A 16154-nucleotide genomic window follows, 5' to 3' on the forward strand; every position below is an offset into this window, starting at 1 on the left:
TGCTGGTTTGGATTTCGGGCAGCTATTATGATCAGAAATGTTATTATGGGCCTATATGTGGTGTGTTTTGTTGTGTGGTCGTACCTTGTGGGTGTAGGCATGAGTTATTACCGCTGGTTGAGACTGATATCGGTTATGGATTTACAATCGGATCTTTTGAAGATAAATAGAAGGTGAGAATTTTTGACTCTAAAGTTTATCGGTGTTGGCAGAAAGGATAAATTACAGTTGAGATGGTGTCGTCAGGCTTATGCGGATTTGGGGTGACGTGGGGTCACCCACGGGTGTGTGTTGGGTATGTACTTTAAGTGATTTCAAGACTTCGAGGTGATGCTTAGCACGTTCGAGGACAGGCGTTTGTTTAAGAGGGGAAGGATGTAACGACCCGGTCGGTAGTTTTGAGAATTTAAGTCTCATTCGGCAGCATAAGGCACTGATCATCTTCATATTATGTGTATTGACTTGCGTGCATGGTTGAATTTGGTTACCGGTTGTTTCGGAGTGATTTGGGACACTTAGTCCCTAAAACGGAAGCTTAAGTCTTACGATTTTGACCGTAGTTGGAACTATGTGAAGATGACTCCGGAATGGAGTTTCGTCGGTTCCATTAGCTCTGTTGGGTGATTTTTAACTTAGGAGTGTCCGGACTGTGAATCCGGGGTCTATAGCTGATTTAGGTTTGAAATGGCAAAAGTCAAATTTTTGGAGATTTGGACCGGAAGTGAACTTTTTGATATCGGGGTCGGAATGCGATTCCGAGAGTTGGAACAGCTCCGTTAAGTTATTTGGGACTTTCCTGCAAAATTTAACGTCATTCCGGGTTGATTTGATAGGTTTTGGCACGGGTTTTAGAAGTTGAAAGATTTGAAATTTATAAGTTCGATTCATGGTGCGATTCGTAGTTTCGACCTTTTTTGATGTAATTTGAGACCTCAAGCGAGTCTGTGTTAGGTTATAGAACTTGTTGGTATGTCTGGACGGGGTCCCGAGGGCCCCGGGTGTTTTTCAGGCGAGTTGCGGATGATTTCCATGGTTTTGGGGAGGTCTGAGTTCTGGTGTAATCGCACATGTGGACCTTGGGCGCAGGTGCGATGGTCGCAGGTGCGAAGAATGAGGCGCAGGTGCGGGAAGAGCTGGACTTAGCAGTCTCCGCAGGTGTGGAGAATTTGTGTGCATCAGCGGACTCGCACGTGCGGAGATGGAAGCGCAGATGCGAGAATTTGAGAGTTGGCCTGGGATCGCAGGTGCGAGGAAGTTTCGCATCTGCGATGCCCGCATATGCGCAGAAGACTCGCAGGTGCGGTGGCTGTGGGAGTTAGTGACTTCCGCAGGTGCGACTAGTTAGATCGCAGGTGCGATAGGCACAGGTGCGAGGATCGCTGGGCAGAAAGGGGTTAGAATCGAGGGTTATTTCATTTTTCACTCCATTTTTGATTTTGAGCTCGGGAGAAGGCGATTCTTTGAGGGATTTTCAGAGGAATCTTGTGGGTAACGATTTCTTACTCGAATTTGGTTTTATTGCATTAATATGTAGTTGTTTTCTCCATTTAGTTTTGGATTTTTGGGGTTGAAATTGGAAAACAATTGGAAGAATTTCTTCAATAAAGATTTTGAGTTTTGAAAGGGGATTTGTGGTCGGATTTGAGTAATTCTTATATGGTTGGACTCGTGAGTGAATGGGTGTTCATATTTTGTGATTTTTACCCGATTCCGAGGCGTGGCCCCGGGTGGACTGTTTAGGGCAAATTTCGGAATTTTTTGTTAAAATGTTGATTTCATTAATTAGATGAGTCTATTATTGTTGTATTCATGATATGCAATTGTGTTTGGTTAGATTTGGACCATTCAGAGTCGGATAATTGAGGAAAGGGCATTCTTACGGAGTGTTTGAGCTTGGTTCGAGGTAAGTGTTTTGCCTAACCTTGTGTGGGGGACTTCCCCTTATGATTTGAGTCTTCTATGTTGATTGTAGTCCGTGTACACGAGGTGACGAGTGCGTGCACGGACTTATTTGTGGAAAATTGGCCTTTTAGGGTTCTTAGGTCCTTGTATTCATTGAATATGCAGTTGTTCTTGTTATGATTATATATCTTAATTACTAGATTCACATATACCTGCTTAATTAGAATCAATTGCTTCATGATCCACTATTATTGTTACTTGATTCATATGTGCCTTAACTGAAACTATTATCTCTTTTATAGCCATGCTATCTTTTCATAACTGCTTATCTTTATTTGGAATTTATATTATTTCATCCTATAATTGTTCAGTCTTAATTGAGGTTATGATTGTTTTTCCGCTGCTTATCCTTAAGTGAATTGTTGAATATCCTTCGTAATTTCCTCAACCTTAAAAGAAGTTTAGATATCCTATATTTCAGTCGACTTGTTTTATTTGGAATTATTTGACTCATATTAGCTTCCCTGTTGTTGAGGTGTATATTGTGGGATCGTTGCTACACATTAGTTTTCTCTTGTTGAGTTGTTCCCTTTACGCCTAGCATTTCAGACTGTGATTTAAAGGTTCTTGAGTTGATTTACTTGCCGTACTTTGTATTATTGCCATTGTTGTTGTTGTATTCATTATGGTGATGCACGAGGTTTCTGCCGTGCGATTGTTATTATTGTGATGCATGAGGTTTCTGCCGTGCGGTTGTTATTATGGGGTTGTACGAGGTTTCTGCCGTGCTATTGTTATTATTGATATTTGCACATGCGGCATGACAAGGCGAAATATATATATATATATATATATATATATATATATATATATATATATATATATATATATATATATATATGTGTGGGTTGCGCATGTGGCGAGACAAGGTAGAAACATTATTATGCATGTGTGGCGAGACAAGGCGAGCATTTATGTTACTATTGCACACGTGGCGAGACAAGGTGGGCTGTGTCAGGGATTGATTTGTGATGATTTATGGCCTGGGGTTATTCTTGTTGTTGATATTTGTGTAGTGGTATACGTACCTGTATGAGCCTTATCTTGTGAAAGCTGTTAGAAAATATTCTATGTGTTGTCCGTTCTTCTTCTTCCTTATGCTTATTTGCTGGTATGGACTATGTTAGGGCACTTGCACAAGCATACACGTAGTTAAGCACTCTTATCGGATAAGAGGTGTTCTTGATATTGTTGAGTATAGATGCTCACCCTGGTTTACTTGCCTTCAATGTGAGAATGGCTCTATTGGCACGCGAGTCGTCAGTGTGGTTATGAGGTGTTATGAGGGCACATGATGCCAAGTGTTAGGGTTCAGGTATTAAGACCCGTGAGTTGTGAATTGTCCGAGGTTCGGTACCTCGTGGAGTTGTTGACTAAAACCTGATGTAAAAGCGGTTGTAATTACTGAGTTATTACTTGTCCTTGTTGTATTCGTGCTTCCGGATTTTGGTTGTGTTCCATTCACTTTGTCTGCGTCATTTTCATGATATTGCACTGATACTTGTTATTTCTTGCTTTAATGCCATTACTGTATTGTGAGCCATATTGCATAGTCTTTATGTAGACATCATATTTCTGTTATTCATGTACTTATATCTGTTTAGTTTATTAGACCAGTGGGTGTCTTGACTGTTCCTCGTCACTACTCCACCGAGGTTAGTCTTGATACTTACTGGGCACCGCTGTGGTGTGCTCATGCTACTCTTTTGCACATTTTTGTGCAGATCCAAGTACTTGTTCGTTAGCTAGCTGTGTGGACTATTGCTGTGGAGACTCAAGGTAAACCTGCTGTTGCGTTCGTAGGCTTCGGAGTTACCTTCCAGTTTTTGTTTTACACTGTTTATTCTTATTTCTGGACAGTTGTATTTAGAAGTTTTCTAGCAAACACTCTGTAGATCTTATGACTTGTACTAACGGTTTTGTGAATTTTAAAAGATTCTATTTAAATAATATTGTTATTTTAATTATTGTTAGGCTTACCTAGTCCCTAAGACTAGGTGCCATCACGATACCCAACGGAGGAAAAATTGGGTCGTGACAGTAACAATATTTATAACTTATGTACAAAATTTGAAATTATTCCGAGGTGCGTAGGCACGTTTTCCGCTAGTTTTTGAAAAAATAACTAAAATAAAATGAAAGGTTTGATTTTATAAAGTTTGAATTTCTAATGTTTGACCGCAGTTTGACTTTTGAGCAAACGACTCCGGAATGGAATTTTGATGATGTCAATAGCTTTATATGGTGATTTAGACTTAGGTGTGTGTCCGGATATTTATTTGAAAGTCCGTAATTAATTAGGCTTGAAATGACGAAAATAGGAAGTTAAGTTTGGGAGTTTGACCAGGGAGTTGACTTTTTGATATCGAGATCGAAATCCGATTCTGGAAATTAGAATAGCTCTGTTATGCCATTTATGACTTTGTGCAAAATTTGAGGTTAACTGGACTTGATTTGATAGGTTTCGGGATCGAATGTAGAAGTTGGAATTTCTTAGTTTCATTAGGCTTGCATTGGCGTGTGGATCGTTGTCACGACCCCAAATTCCCTCCGTAGGATTTCGTGATGGCACCTAGTCTCTAAGACTAGGTAAGCCTATCAATGCGGAATAATAATAAATATCTGAAATAAATAAACTACAATTCAAACAATTTCAACTCTCAAAACCCGATAGAGATAAGTCACAAGCTTCTAAGAATTTATTCTCTATGTCTCTATACATCAGAGTCTAAAGCAAATAAGGAAGACAACATAGTAAGATATAAGGGGACTCCGGAATCTGCGGACGCTGGCAGATATACCTTGAAGTCTCCTCGTATAGCTAGTTTACTGATGCCTGGTCTGATAAGGTATACCTGGATCTGCACAAAAAGATGTGCAGAAGCGTAGTATGAGTACACCACAGCGGTACCCAGTAAGTTCCAAACCTAACCTCGGTAGAGTAGTGACGAGTTCAGGTCAGGCCCTACTGGAAATTAATAACTGGCATGGTAAAATATTTAACAATATAATAAAATAAAATGACAATGGAAATGAATCAAGTAGCATGTTACCATTTAATTACACAAAATAATGGCAAATAATATCTCGTGGAAACAAAACAAAATTTCCTTTCAACTTCAAGAAAAATCACAACAAATAATCAAAGGCAACTGCGGCCATAAATCAATATCAACAAGGGCACTCCCGAGGTACCGCCTCGTAGTCCCAAATCATAAATAAATTCACAATATCTCATTTCCTTATCTCACCGCGGAAGCCTTCACAATTTATTTTAAAGAAAATATTTTTTCCGAAATAGCATCCCGCGTTTTAACCATCCTTATCGCACCGCATGACTTCTAGTAGTTTCCCCTACTAGCCACGCGTATCAAGCCATCCTTATCTCACCACATGCGTTTCAATACCCATACCTTGTACCACTGCATGCGTATCAATATCACAATATATCACAATTTGCACCTCAAGTGTCCAAATATATCAATTTGCCAAAATAAATCAACACAATATTTTTCCACAATAAAGAGCTCACGGCTCCATCACAGTGAGTACGAAAATCTTACAAAAATATTCAGGAATAAATAATTCAGCAAAATAATATTTAATTTAAAGAAAACCAACCTTCAAATAATGCACAAAATAAAAGAAACCAAGTTCCGACTAAACAAGTAAAACAATTAGCAGGAAAAGGTCAAGCAAATTTAAAGTATACAACTCAGATAAATGATGAAGAATATAAGAAGATAAAATAATTTAATTAATGCGCAACAGTGCTCTACACAATTTAAAAATATGATCTTTTACATTTAGCCCATGTACACACTCGTCACATCGTGTACACGACTTTCAACATATTACAATTATCACATCAGTACCAATCCTAAGAGAAATTTTCCCCACACAAGGTTAGACCAGTCACTTGCCTCGACTTGCTTCAATTTAACCAAGTAGTATGCCTTTTCCTCGATATTCCTATTTCGGTCGACTCGTATCTAGTCATAATTAATTCGATACAGTCAACAAATATTATAGAATTAATTCCATAAGAAAATACTATATTTTTCAATAAAAGTCAAAATTAACTCAAAAATGGCCCGTAGGGCCCACGTCTCGGAATCCGGCAAAAGTTACGAAATATGAACGCCCATTCAACTACGAGTCCAACCATATCATTTTTACTAAAATCTGACATCAACTTGACCTCCAAATCTCAAATTCTCATTTTGAAATCCGTAGGGACAAATCCTCTAATTTCACCTCAAAACCATGTAATCTATTCGAAATATTCAATGATAATCGAATATAATTGACTAACAATGATCACATGTGACTTACCTCAAGATTTCCCGTGATTTCTTGCTCAAAAATCGCCTCACCCGCTTTTGAAAATGTCAAAAATGACAAAATTTCCCGGAGCGTGATCGGAATTTTACTTGGAAGTCCATAGTGAAATTAGGCTTGAAATGGCTAAAAACAAGAATTTTTGTTTGGAAGTTTGATCGGGGAGCTGACTTTTTGATATCAGAGTCGGAATCCAGTTCCAAAATTTTTCATAGCTCCGTTATGTCATTTATGACTTGTATGCAAAATTTTAGATCAATCGGAGTTGATTTGATAGGTTTCGACATCGAATGTAGAAGTTGGAAATTCTAAGTTTTATTAAGCTTGAATTGGAGCGTAATTCGTGGTTTTAGCGTCGTTTTAAGTGATTTGAGGTTTCAAATAAGTTCGTATGATATTTTAGGACTTGTTGGTATATTTGGTTGAGGTCCCGGGGTCCTAGGGTGAGTTTCGGATGGTTAACTGATCAAAAAGTTAGACTTAAAAGTTGCTGCAAGTTTTCCTCTTCTGTTAAATATTTTGGGCTGTGATCGAGCCCAGATATCAAGCCCAGGTATCGAGCCCAGGGTTGACGAGGCTCAGGCTCGAGCTTGAGATTGAAGCCACGATCGAAGGTCCAGCTCGAGGACATGATCGAAGGTAAGGCTCGAGGGCTAGGATCGAGACCCATGCTCGATGCCCTAATCGAAGGCCCTTGCTCGATGCCCTGATCGAAGGCACATGCTCGATGCCCTAATCGAAGGCACATGCTCGATGCCCTGATCGAAGGCGCATGCTCTATGTCCTAATCGAAGGCCAGCCTCAATGCCCTGATCGAAGGCCCAGCCTCGATGCCATGGTCGAGGCAATGGCCGAGGTCCAGACTCGAGCCTATGATCGAAGCCACGATTGAGGCCCAGTTCGAGGACTAGTTCCGAAGGTTGTCTGGGCAGTTTTATAAAAAGAGGGCATTCGTCCCATTTGCCATTTTTTTCAAATTGGAGCTTGAGCAGAGGCGATTTTGGATAGATTTTCAAGAAAAGACATTGGGTAAGTGATTCTAACTCGGATTTGGTCTATATACACAAATATATCATTGTTTTCACCGTTTAATTAGTGTTTTGAGATTAAAATTTGGAAAATTTTTAGAAACGAATTTTTGAGATTTCGATATCGATTCGGAGTCGGATTTGAGTGAGACTGGTATGGGTGGACTCGTAATTGAATGGGTTGTCAGATTTCGTAACTTTTGCCGGATTCTGAGAAGTAGGTCCCAGGGACAAAGTTTTAATTAATTTCGGGATTTTTATTGAAAATGTAGTATTTCCTTATAGAATTGATTCATATAAATTTTAGTGATTGTATCGAATTATTTTTGGTCAGATTCGAGCCAATCGAAGTTGGATAATCGAGGAAAAGGCCTACTAGTGGATTAAATTGGAGCAAGACGAGGTAAGTCTCTTGTCTAATCTTGTGAGAGAAAAATTTACCCCATAGGTGATTAAATTAAATAATTATTGCTAATTGCGGGGGCTACGTACGCATGAGGTGACGAGAGTCCGTGCATAACTACTATTAATGCTAAAGTCCGGGTAGTTTAGGACCCAAAGCATGAATTACTTGTATAAATTGTATTCTTTATTAATTAAATTATTTGATGTATATATTGTGAATTGTTATGAAATGTAGTAAAAGATGAAATTTCCATAGGCTTAATTTTTGTTTGGATTAATTAATTGTTGAAATAAATTGTTATCCTCTCGAATAAATTTTACAATAAACACTCTTATTCCGGAGGTACATAAGAAAATGTCCTCCTTTCTTGTGGATCGGGACGAACGCCTCGGCAGGATAGATGCATCTATGGATCGTGCCGCACGTCCCTCGGCAGTGTATACGAAATTCTGGATCGGGTCGTACGACCTCGGCAGAAATCATGCTTAATAATAATAATTACACGATACTTTGATAGTTTATTGTAGCTTGTGAAGCTGATTGATAAATTGGAAATCTTTGGAATTTAAAGAATTACTATTCCTGCTTGTTAAGGAATTATTGTTATTACTGTAAATAAGACTAATTGATAAAATTGGAAATTTGTTGGAATTGAAGGAATTTAATTATTTCTGTTGGTTAAATAAGTTATTGTTATATTTTGTGAATCTTGCTGATTTAGATATTCAAGCTTTATTTTAATTATTATTATTGACCCATAGTGAGTGTCAAAGTTGGCCATCTCGTCTCTACCACTCCGAGATTAGGCTTGATAGTACACGTTGTTTACGTACTCATACTATACTTGCTACACTTTTTGTGCAGGTTCTGAGACAGGTATAGTGGTGAGCTGCCTTTCTGAGCCGTTCGGCAGCTACCAGTGTCTCTTCTTATATTTACATTCTGTCTATTTCATTTCAGACAGTATTTGGAGTTTTGTATAATCTACTAGATGCTCATACACTTGTGACACCAAGTCTTGGCATACACATTGGTAGAATTTGATGTTTTTATTATTTTCTTGGATTTAAATCTAATCGATATATGTTTAATTTATTAGTTGGCTTGCCTAGCTGTAGTGTAGGGCGCCATCACAACCTTTAGGTAAAATTGGGTCGTGACAGAAAATTATACGGACTGCGCACGCAAGTCGAGGAATGATAAATAGTGCTTTTCGAGGTCTTAGAACACAAAATTAATTATTAAATTTAAAGATGACATTTTGGGTCATCACATTCTCCACCTCTAAAACAAGCATTCGTCCTCGAACGGAGTTAGACAAAAGTACCTGAGCTGGTGAATAAGTGTGGATAACAGCTGCGCATATCATGCTCGGTCTCCCAAATCGCATATTCGACCGGAAGACCCCTCCACTGAACCTTCACGGAAGCAATGTTCTTTGACCAAAGCTTTCGAACTTGCCTATCCAAAATAGCCACTGGTTCCTCAACATAAGATAGATCCTTGTCCAACTGAACCGAACTGAAGTCTAACACATGAGACGGATCGTCATGATATTTCTGAAGCATGGAAACATGGAATACCGGATGAACCGCAGAGAGACTAGGTGGCAGTGCAAGTCTGTAAGCCACCTCTCCAACTCTCTCAAGAATATCAAAAGGCCCAATATACCTAGGGATATGCAACATCAAAAACCTCCCGATCTGCATAACTCTTCTGTCTAGAGTGGGCTGTACGAAGTCGATCCTGAATCAACTTAATCTTTTCCAAGGCATCCTGAACCAAGTTTGTACCCAATAGCCTAGTCACGCCTGGTTCGAACCAACCCACTGGAGACCGGCATCGCCTACCATACAAGGCCTCGTACGGAGCCATCTAAATGCTCGACTGGTAGCTGTTGTTGTAAGCAAACTCCGCAAGTGGTAAGAACTGATCCCAAGCACCCCCCAAATCCATCACACACGCACGAAGCATATCTCCAATATCTGAATAGTGTGTTCGGACTACTCATCTGTCTGAGGGTGAAATGATGTACTCAACTCCACACGAGTACCCAACTCTCGCTGTACATCCCTCCAAAACCGTGAGGTAAACTGTGTACCCCGGTTAGAGATGATAGATACCGGTACACTGTGCAGTCTGACAATCTCGCGAATATATACATAAGCCAGCTGCTCTGAAGAGTAAGTAGTAATCACAGGAATGAAATGAGCTGACTTGGTCAATCTATCCACAATTACCCAAACTGCATCGAACTTCCTCCAAGTCTGTGGGAGCCCAACAACGAAATCCATAGTGATCCGCTCCCATTTCTATTCTGGAATTTCCAACTTCTGAACCAATCCACCAGGTCGTTGATGCTCATACTTCATATGCTGACAATTTAGGCACTGAGTTACATATTCCACTATTTCTTTCTTCATCCTCTTCCACCAGTAATGTTGCCTCAAGTCCTGATACATCTTCACAACACCCAGATGAATGGAGCACTGCGAATTGTGAGCCTCCTGGACAATCAACTTACGTAAACCATATACATTAGGCAGACATAGCCTGCCCTACATCCGTAATACACCATCATCTCCAATAGTGACTTCCTTGGCATCACCGTGCTAAAATGTATCCTTAAGGACAAGCAAATGGGGGTCATCATACTGACTTTCCCTGATACGATCATAAAGAAAAGACTGAGAAATCACACAAGCCAAAACTCGACTCGGCTCGGAAACATCCAGTCTAACAAACAGCCAAGGCCTGAACATCCAAGGCTAAAGGCCTCTCTGCTACCAGTAAATATGCTAAGCTGCCCAAACTCTCCGCCTTACGACTCAAGGCATTGACCACTACATTGGCATACCCAGGATGATAGAGAATGGTGATATCATAATCCTTAAGCAACTCCAACCATCTCCGCTGCCGCAAATTAAGATCTTTCTGTTTAAACAGATGATATAGACTCCGGTGATCGGTGTAGACCTCACAATGGACACCGTACAAATAATGCCGCCAAATCTTCAAGGCATGAACAGTAGCTGCTAACTCAAGGTCGTGTACAGGATAATTCTTCTCATGCACCTTTAACTGTCTGGACGCGTAGGCAAGTACCCTACCGTCTTGCATCAACACTGTACCGAGACCAATACGCGATGCGTCACAATACACAGTATAAGACCCTAAACCTGTAGGTAATACCAATACTGGGGTTGTGGTCAAAGCTATCTTAAGCCTTTGGAAGCTCTCTTCATATTCCTCGGTCCACCTGAACGGAGCACCCTTCTGGGTCAGTTTTGGTCATAGATGCAGCAATAGAAGAGAAACCCTTTACAAATCGGCAATAATACCCTACCAAACCAAGGAAATTTCCGGATTTACGTAACCGAGGACGGTCTGGACCAACTCTGCACTATTTCAATCTTCTTCGGATCTACCTTGATTCCCTCGTACGAAACTATATCTCCCAAAAATCCCACTGAATCAAGCCAGAATTCACACTTTGAAAATTTTGCATATAACTTCTTTTCTCTCAAAATCTGAAGCACGATCCTCAGGTGTTGTTCATGATCTTCCTGACTCCGGGAATACACTAGAATGTCGTCAATAAACACAATGACAAAAGAATCAAGATAGGGATGAAATACACTATTCATTAAGTGCATAAATGTTGTTGGGGCATTGGTCAGCACAAAAGACATCACAAGGAACTCGTAATGACCGTACCGAGCCCTGAAAGCAGTCTTCGGAATATCTGGATCCCGAATCATCAACTGATCATAGCTTGAATGCAACACCCTGGCACCCTGAAGATGATCAAATAGGTCATCAATACGTGGTAATGGATACATGTTCTTACTGTAACTTTGTTCAACTGGCGGTAATCAATACACATCTGCATAGAACCATCATTCTTCTTCATAAAAAAAAATAGGAGCACCCCAAGGAGATACATAGGTCCGAACAAAACCCTTATCAAGCAACTCCTGTAACTCTTCTTTTAATTCTTTGAACTCCGCTGGGGACATACGATATGGTGGAATAGAAATGGGCTGAGTGCCCGGTAATAAATTAATGCCAAAGTCAATATCCCTATCGGGTGGCATACCCGGAAGATCTGCTGGAAATACAGCAGGAAAATCTCTTACTACAGGAACTGACTCCACAGTAGGAGTATCAATACTAACATCTCTCACATAGGCCGGATACGCATCACACCACTTCTCAACAATTCGTTGAGCTTTAAGAAATGAAACAACCCTGCTAGGAACATCATCTGAGGTACCTCTCCACTCTAGCCATGATAGACCTGGCATAGCCAATGTCATAGTCTTGGCGTAACATTCAAGAATTGCATAATAGGGCGACAACCAGTCCATGCCCAAAATAATATCGAAATCCACCATACTGAGCAATAATAAATTATCTCTGGTCTCAAAACCACTGATAACAATAAAACATAACCGATGCACATGGTCCACAATAATAGATTCACCCATGGGTGTAGATACATAAATAGAAGAACTCAAGGAATCACATGATACGGCCAAATACGAGGCAAAATAAGATGACACATAAGAATAAATGGAGCCTGGATCAAATAAGACTGATGCATCCCTATGACAGGCCGGAATAATATTCGTGATAACAGAATCGGATGCAACGACCTCTATCCTAGCAGGAAGGGCATAATATCTGGCCTGGCATCCCCCTCTAGGGCGACCTCTACCTGTCTGACCTCCACCTCTAGCTAGCTGTGCAGGTGGAGTGGCAACAGGTGTAGTAATCATGGCCTGAGAAGCCTGAGGGCCCTGTGGAATAGGTGGGGCCTGAGAAATCAGTGGAGGTGCACCCCTCCTAAATCTGGGCAATCCCTCATAATATGACGAGTGTCACCACACTCAAAACAAGCCCTCAGAGGACGTGGGTCTTAGGACTGGCTCGGGCCTGATCGACTAGACTGCCCGCTAAAAGCACCCTATACAGGAGGTACAGAAGACACTGGCGGTGCATAATATGGAACCTGAGGTCTGGGAGTAGCCGGACTACCACTAGAAGCTGGAAGTGCTGAATAAATAGGACGACTCACATAACCTCTACCATGATGGGCAGCAACTGGGGAACGAAAATTATTATATGTGCCAGAATCTCGGGGTCTCTTAGCTTCCCTCTCGTGAGTCCACATACCTTCCAATCTCCTACCAATTGACACCACCTGTTGGTATGTAATATCCATCTCTAGCTCTCGAGCCATACTATATCTGATATTAGGGTTGAGACCCTCAATAACTTTGCGAACCCGCTCTCGAATAGTAGCAACTAAGGCTGGTGCATGCCTCACCAAATCACTGAATCGGACCGCATGCTCTGACACAGTCATAGAACCCTGACGCAGCTGCACAACTCTGTGCGCCATGCATCTCTAAGACTCTGAGGAACATACTACCTTAAGAACATATCTAAAAATTGAGTCCAAGTGAGTGAAGATTCCTTAGCGGGACTATCCAACTCATATGCCTGCCACCACTGGTAGGCTGCTCCTCTAAACTGGAATGTCGTGAAAGAAACCCCACTGGAATCCACAATACCCATAGTACGAAAGATACGGTGAGATTTCTCCAGAAAACCCTGAGCATCCTCTGAAGCTAAACCGCTGAAAGTGGGAGGGTGGTACTTCTTGTACCTTTCAAGCATGAGCTGCTCCCCCTTTGAGACTGTTATCCTAATCTCAGACCGAATAGGAACAACTGGCTGTACTGGTATAATCTCTGGGGCATGGTCAACTTGGGCCCGTGGCTCTGGAGTACGGGCGGCGGGAGTCTGTGCTCCTCCCCCGGCCTGAGATGTGGCAGGAGCAAGTGGAATTAACCCTGCATGAGCTAGAGTGCCAAACATGCTCAAAACCTGGGCAAAAGTCTCCTGAAGTGCAGGAGTAGTAACAAGCATCTCAGGTGCCTGCTCTCCAACTGGAGATACTGGTGGCTCTGGTGCAGCAGCTCCTGCAGGTGCTCTGGTTGCACCACGTAGTCTTCCTCGGCCTCTGCCCCGACCCCGGCCTCTTGCGGCTCCAACAGGGGGTGCGGGTGTCTGATCATCGGATCCAGTTGTGTGTGTCCTCACCATCTGTGAGAGAATAGAAAGACAATGGTTTAGAACTTTGAAATCAACAAATACGCAAGATAAGGAATCAAAGAAGTGAATATTTCCTAACAGTTTCATAGCCTCTCGAAGATAAGTACAGACGTCTCCGTACCGATCCGCAAGACTCTACTAAACCTGCTTGTGACTAATGACACCTATGAATCTTGAGCTCTGATACCAACTTGTCACGACCCTAAATTCCCTCTATAGGATGTCGTAATGGCACCTAATCTCTAAGACTTGGTAAGCCTATCAATGCGGAATAATAATAAATATCTAAAATAAATAAACTACTATTCCAACAATTTCAACTCCCAAAATCCGGTAGAGATAAGTGAGAAGCTTCTAAGAATTTATTCTCTATGTCTCTATACATCAGAATCTAAAGAAAATAAGGAAGACAACATAGTAAGATAGAAGGGGACTCCGTAGTCTGTGGACACTGGCAGATATAGCTCGAAGTCTCCTCGTACAACTAGTCTACTGATGCCTGGTCTGATAAGGTGTACCTGGATCTACACAAAGAGATGTGCAGAAGCGTAGTATGAGTACACCACAGCGGTACCCAGTAAGTGCCAAGCCTAACCTCAGTAGAGTAGTGACGAGGTCAGGTCAGGCCCTACTGGAAAATAATAATCGGCATGGTAAAATGTTTAACAATATAATAAAATAAAATGACAATGGAAATGAATCAAGTAGCATGTTACCATTTAATTACACAAAATAATGGCAAATAATATCTCGTGGAAACAAAACAAAATTTCCTTTCAACTTTAAGAAAAATCCAACAAATAATCAAAGGCAACTGCGGCCATAAATTAATATCAACAAGGGCACTCCCGAGGTACCGTCTCGTAGTCCCAAATTATAAATAAATTCACAATATCTCATTTTCTTATCTCACCGCGGGATCCTTCACAATTTATTTTAAAGAAAATATTTTTTTTTCCGAAATAGCATCCCGCGTTTTAGCCATCCTTATCACACCGCATGACTTCTAGTAGTTCCCCCTACTAGCCATGCATATCAAGCCACCCTTATCTCACCGCATACGTTTCAATACCCAGACCTTATACCACCGCATGCGTATCAATATCACAATATATCACAATTTGCACCTCAAGTGCCCAAATATATCAATTTGCCAAAATAAATCAACACAATAGTTTTCCACAATAAAGTGTTCACGGCTCATGCCAAAATAATTCAACAATAATATTTTTTCACAATAAAGAGCTCACGGCTCCATCACAATGAGTACAAAAAGCTTATAAAAATATTCAGGAATAAATAATTCAGCAAAATAATATTTAATTTAAAGAAAATCAACCTTCAAATAATGTACAAAATAAAAGAAACCAAGTTCCAACTAAACAGGTAAAACAATTAGCAGGAAAAAGTCAAGCAAATTTAAAGTATATAACTCAGATAAATGATGAAGAATATAACAAGATAAAATAATTTAATTAATGCACAACAGTGCTCTACACAATTTAAAAAATATGATCTTTCACATTTAGCCCATGTACACACTCGTCACCTCGTGTACACGACTTTTAATACATTACAATTATCACATCAGTATCAATCCTAGGGGAAATTTCCCCCACACAAGGTTAGACAAGTCACTTACCTCGACTTGCTTCAATTTAACCAAGTAGTATGCCTTTTTCTCGATTTTCCGATTCCGGTCGACTCGTATCTAGTTATAATTAATTCGATACAGTCAACAAAAATTATAGAATCAATTCCATAAGAAAATACTACATCTTTCAATAAAATCCGAAATTAACTCAAAAATGGCCTATGGGGCCCACATATCGGAATCCGGTGAAAGTTACGAAATATGAACGCTCATTTAACTACGAGTCCAACCATACCATTTTTACTAAAATCTGACATAAACTTGACCTCCAAATCTCAAATTCTCATGTTGAAATCCCTAGGCCCAAATCCTCTAATTTCACCTCAAAACATGTAATCTATTCGAAATATTCAATGATAATCCAATATAATTGACTAACAATGATCACCTGTGACTTACCTCAAGATTTTCCGTGATTTCTCGCTCAAAAATCGTCTGACCCGCTTTTGGAAATGTCAAAAATGATAAAATTTCTCGGACCCTTCTGTTTTGTACACTGCCCAATGTTGTTTCACCTGCGGACAAAATTCTCGCACCTGCGGTCCCGCATCTGCGGTGAAACACCGCATCTGCGAAAATTACTCAGCCCAGCTGCCTTCGCTTCTGCGAGCTTTAGACCGTATTTGCGCCTTCGCAGGTG

This window comes from Nicotiana tomentosiformis, chromosome 4, assembly GCF_000390325.3.
Source record: "Nicotiana tomentosiformis chromosome 4, ASM39032v3, whole genome shotgun sequence".
Classification (NCBI taxonomy): domain Eukaryota; kingdom Viridiplantae; phylum Streptophyta; class Magnoliopsida; order Solanales; family Solanaceae; genus Nicotiana; species Nicotiana tomentosiformis.